The 5,590-nt window shown below is 33.6% G+C and overlaps 1 long non-coding RNA gene across 1 annotated transcript; it reads right to left on the bottom strand.

Moving 5' to 3' along the window:
• Positions 1–3,279: 3,279 nt before the first annotated feature.
• LOC139843262 (uncharacterized) lies at positions 3,280–4,877 on the bottom strand. The gene is made up of 2 exons (XR_011757491.1): positions 4,592–4,877; positions 3,280–3,891 (listed from the first exon to the last, which is right to left on the bottom strand). It is a non-coding gene; the product is annotated as an uncharacterized lncRNA (long non-coding RNA).
• Between the last annotated feature and the right edge of the window lie 713 nt (positions 4,878–5,590).

Below are 5,590 nucleotides of genomic sequence, written 5' to 3' on the forward strand. Positions count from 1 at the left end.
TTTCAATCTTGGTTTATTGATTCACCGAAGACGTAAGGTGAGTGGAATAATTATATGTGTAGATATATAATGTATCTATTTGTTGTAGCGTGAAATGTGTAGTGTCGAGGTGCTAAGACACCACGTTTCACGTGATGAGTGAAGCATCGAGGTGTTAAGATGCCACTCGGGGTGAAGCATCGAGGTGTTAAGATGTCACCTAGGGGTGTAGTGTCGAGGTGTTAAGACACCACTCCGTAAAATAATGACTGAAGCATCGAGGTGTTAAGATGCCACTCGGGGTGAAGTGCCGAGGTGTTAAGGTGCCACCCTAGGGGTTAGTGATACGAGGTGTTAAGTACCCTAACGGATGTTATGAACACCGATGGCGTTTTCGCGAGCGCCATTCCCTTGTACGATTGGTTAACCATGGTTATTTGTGTTGTAAGTGTAAGCATAATATATTATTCGAATTATATTATATGCGTTGCTATGCTAGCTTGTGGTATTGGAGATTTCTAGCTTGTATTCGAGATTATAAGCTAATTGTGTTGCTAGCATGTATGCGGTGTTTGAGTAAGTGATTTGCAAGAAGGTATATTATATATGTATGTGTATAATTATTGCATTCACTAAGCTTTGCTTACCCTCTCGTTGTTTACCTTTTTATAGGTTCGGTTGTGGACAAGGCTAAGGGCATCATCTTGGATTAGAGATCTCGTCGTTGCTAGAGAATGCTTTTGGGCTATTTAGCTTTTGGAGTATTGACCGAGACTTGGGTAGTTTAATCCCAAACACCATGCTCGTAGTGTAGTTTGGTACTTAAACTTTTGATGGTCGAAACTCATATTTTGAATTAAACTCGTAAAACGGCCGATGTGGGCCCCGCTTCGTAAAACTCATTTTTATTAATGGAATGTGTTAGTTTTACATATTTGAATATGTTGTTAAAAGCGTTTTGTCTAATTATGTCGGGAAGTGGCCAATCTTTTTAGCATTTCAAGACTTTTTGGACAGACCAGTATGGCGCGCCGCGCGGCCATCTGGCGCGCCGCGCGGCCATCTGGCGCGCCGCGCCATATGCTGTTCCAGCAAAAAAAAAATTATTTGCTATTTTCACGCGGGTTGTTCGTGGTTTGGTTTGAGTTGTTACAACATTTTAAATATACGTCGCAAGTTATTTATATATCTAATTCTAATAATTAATATTCCAACATATTGTATATATTTAATTTATGTTATTTAAACAAAATATTTTAATAATTAAATTCTATCGTATCGAAAAACGTTTTCGCACGTTTGGAGCTAAATAAATAGCATATTATGAAATTTAGTTCTCCACTAACTTTTGCCTAATTCTCGTTATTTGACACTTTGTTCTCACTCGTAGATTACTTTACCATTTATTCTGTATGCTGTTAAAATGAAACGATTTCTTAAATCAACGTGGACCTCACAACAGAGGCTCGTAATCATATCACAATGAATCTGATAATTCAATCATTTGATATTATCTTTTAATTCCTTCGATAAATATGTTAAACATATATTGAAACAAATACGTTCATGTAAAGTATTATACATCTAATACTTTGTTAACGTTTTCAATTATTATAACTATATATTGTATATACATATCTATATGCACATAAATGTTCATGAATCGTCAAGCTTAGTCAAAAGGGTAATTGAATATATGAACATAGTTCCAAAATTTTCGAGACTCAACATTACAGACTTTGTTTATCTTGTCGAAATCATATAAAGATTAAGTTTAAATTTGGTCGAAAATTTCCGGGTCGTCACAAAAATGAACGTGTTACTTTAGGCAGAGTGACATGCTATTACAATTTTCATGACACAATTACTGACCATTATAACGCTGGATTAAAACCAAGTCAGATTATTATTAGTAGTATTATCCATTAAGTATTAATTAATTACTCCGTAATTAATTATTAGTACAATATCAAATCCTACTCGGATCTAGTGTCACAAAAAAATGCAGTCGCAACGATTTATTTTTTTGTAACAAAGTCGCAACGATTTACTAATATACCGTCGCAACGAACCAAAAACCGGTTTAAAAAGATTAACGACTAAATAACAATAAAAAGGGCCAACAACAGTAAGAAACGGTCAACGACGGAAAACGGTCGAGACGGATGTAAACGTATGTTGACTTTTTATATGTATTTCAAACACGGATGTTAACTTACGGGGTCGAGACGGGGTCGGGGCGAATGCTAACTTACGTTGACTTTTATATTTGTATGTCAAACATATATATTTAAAATTTAACGGTACGTTAAGTGGGTCAAACACATTGTAGTTGTCTTTAATTTAAAATATTTATGTTTGAATATTTATATAAAAGGTCAATGTTGGTTAACATCCATCCCAAACCCCTTTTTACCATTGCCCTTTTTACCATTGCGACACTCCAACATCGACCGTCTCGACCCCGTCTCGCGTCTTTTTTTACCTTGCTCGTACCTAATCCCACTGGTGTCAATTAATCCAACATTATATTATTACATTATATATATATATATATATATATATATATATATATATATATATATATATATATATATATATATATATATATATATATATATATATATGTATGTATATATATATATATATATATTTGAGGGATCAAATGAGAACTTTTTTGTGTGAGAACTCTGAGAACTAGAAAATACACTGAAATTCGAGCAATAAAGTGGTGGGCGAGCAAAAAGGGGTCTGGTCGAACAAAAAAAATATGGCGGGCGAACAAAAAAGAAGCTGGTCGAACAAAAAAAATTAGGCGGGCGAACGAAAAAAGGTGTGGACGAACAAAATGGAGTAATCCGAACAAATTTGGTTCTACAATTTTGTTGAACCGAACCATTTCTTGTAGAACCGAACGAAAAACTGAAATTCGAAAGCCTTTTTTTTTGTTCGGCCGCCATTTTTTTGCTCAACTCCCTGTGTTTTTGCTCGCCCACCTATGTTTTTTTGTTCGCCCGCGTGCATTTTCGCTCGACTACACTTGTTTTTGCTCGTCCGTGTCCTTTTTGTTCGAATTTTAGTGTATTTTGAGTTCCTAGAGTTCTCACACTAAAAAAGTTCTAACTGGATACTCTCCATTTATATATATATATATATATATATATATATATATATATATATATATATATATATATATATATATATATAGGTTTAGAGCAACGCACGACAAAAATCCTCAAAAATTATTAGCTACATATATGTACAGACTTTAGAGTCTATGGTTAATGGTTAGTATTCAAATGATCGAGAAAAGGATTTTCGACATCTAAAACCATAAGCTTTTACATAGTATCATACTCAATATATGATATGCACATCCCATAACAATTTCAACTATTGTGATAAAACAATTCAACTTAACACTATTCTTTGTAATATCATGTCTAAAATCTTTAGACTTTCTGATATCAACATATGTATATATCAAAATAGACATTTGCCTTTTGAAAGTCGAAATACCATCCTTAAATCTTCTATGATAAACTTCTGCTCCAGAAAAATTCCATTGCTCTTCCTTTCACACTTTATTATTCTTTGTTAATTATGTTTATAAAATTAATGATGACAAAAATCATCCCGTTCAGTGCAATTAGACTATCAGAAGTGAACATAATCCGATTGCACTTGTTCTCAGTACAATTAATAGCACCATATAGATAATTATGGTCATACAAACTAATGATGATAGAAATACACATTATGTGTAGTTCTTCGAGCTTCTAATTCGAGCTAATGACTGATGCATGCTCTTCTTTGACCCGACTCATTTTTTATAGGGCGTCGTAGTAACTCGGTCAAGGCTCATTCAACGGTGCTGCTGCTCGATGTTTCCGAACCAGCCAAACATATCTCCTACATAAAGCAAAAGATAAGTTACAAAAAGTAAACACATTAAACTCAAAATATACATCATGAAAACACTTGCTAAAATGAAAACAATCATGTCCTTTACAGACGTCTTTTCGGGCTCATCTAATCAAACATACAAGACGTCCTTCTATCTCATACTAGCCCGTTCTTTTGTCTCTTGTACCTGCTTTTCCAATAGCTTGTTCACCCAACCCGTTGCTATCTCTAACCCGTTTCCCATATCTCTGTCCATTTTTCTTCTCAAACCTTGCAAATCGAACCACTTAAGCCACGGATACAAATCTGATATATTTGGATGTCCACAGTCCACCCTATTCCATCAACCCTGACATCGCCTTAAAAGACTCCGACTCCATTTCCGAATCCGGATTCGCTAAGTAAGTCACGTGAGAGCATCAAGTTCCCAAGCAAGTTAAATGATGCTAGGAAAACGAATTTCGCCACATCACATGAATCCCATTTCTATTTTTAACCACAGTAGTTTCTTTTTCGATCCAATTCAACATGTCATTGACACACCAACACTTTCAGACTCATAGATTCAAAACACTACCACAATATGTTTACATCCTTCCGATCCATAACACAATAAGTATGCTATTCTGTAGCTAAATTAGTAAATTCAAATAGTAATATTATGGCAAATGTTATGCAAATCAATGAATTGAACAATGAATCAAACCTGAAAATTATGTAGGGATCGTTGTACGCCTTTTTTAATAAAGAAGATCAAATCATTGTTCCCTTGAATTTTCGGTGAGAAATTAGGATTGCAGATAAGATCATTGATTAGATGCTATACGATTGATGAGCTGGATATGAAAGCGTTTGATTACAATATTTGATTTTCCTTATCCGTTGATCAAAGCTATTGATAATACATCGTGAATATTGTTCGTGAATTTTAAGTTATTAGGGTTTGTTTGAGGTTAGTTAGAGATAAAGATATATGTTTAAAAAAAAAGGAAGGTATATGGTTAGTGAAAAAAGATCGGGAGTTTTTTTTTTTTTTTGTTAGTTTCTTTGTTTTTGTTAGCCAATCCCTTTGACAAGTGTAAATTGCACTTGTCACTCATTCCTATAAAAATAGTTTTGCTGACAGTTAAACTAAACAATTATCTTTTATATATATATATATATATATATATATATATATATATATATATATATATAGGCAGATCAATGGGTAAGTAACCAATCGGGGGAAGCAAATTTTTTTTTTCGTTTTTTTTGAAAAAAAAAAAATTCCAGCATCAAGATCACACGAAAATATGAACATTTAGAAGAGACACTTCGTGATGAATGTTATTATTTAGGCGGAAAAACGATCGACAAAAATAACATTCAAGATAATATTGTTGAATATGAACGTTTTTTTTCATGTTTTGTGAAGTAAAATTTAGCCCGATTTAGAGTTTAGGGTTTAGGGTTTAGGGTTTGGTGAAACCCAAAACACCAAACCCTATAACCCTAAACCCTAAACTCTAAACCGTTCGTGTTAAAAACTCAATCTAAATCCTAAATCTAAACCCTAAACCCTAAATTTCTAAACCCTAATATCTAAACCCTATAAACCCTAATATCTAAACCCTAATATCTAAACCCCAATAGCTAAAACCTCAAAATACGCTCGAAAAACACGATAATTGTTATATATTACTTATTCGAGCGTTTTTCCGCC

The sequence above is a fragment of the Rutidosis leptorrhynchoides genome, chromosome 4, assembly GCF_046630445.1.
Source record: "Rutidosis leptorrhynchoides isolate AG116_Rl617_1_P2 chromosome 4, CSIRO_AGI_Rlap_v1, whole genome shotgun sequence".
NCBI lineage: Eukaryota > Viridiplantae > Streptophyta > Magnoliopsida > Asterales > Asteraceae > Rutidosis > Rutidosis leptorrhynchoides.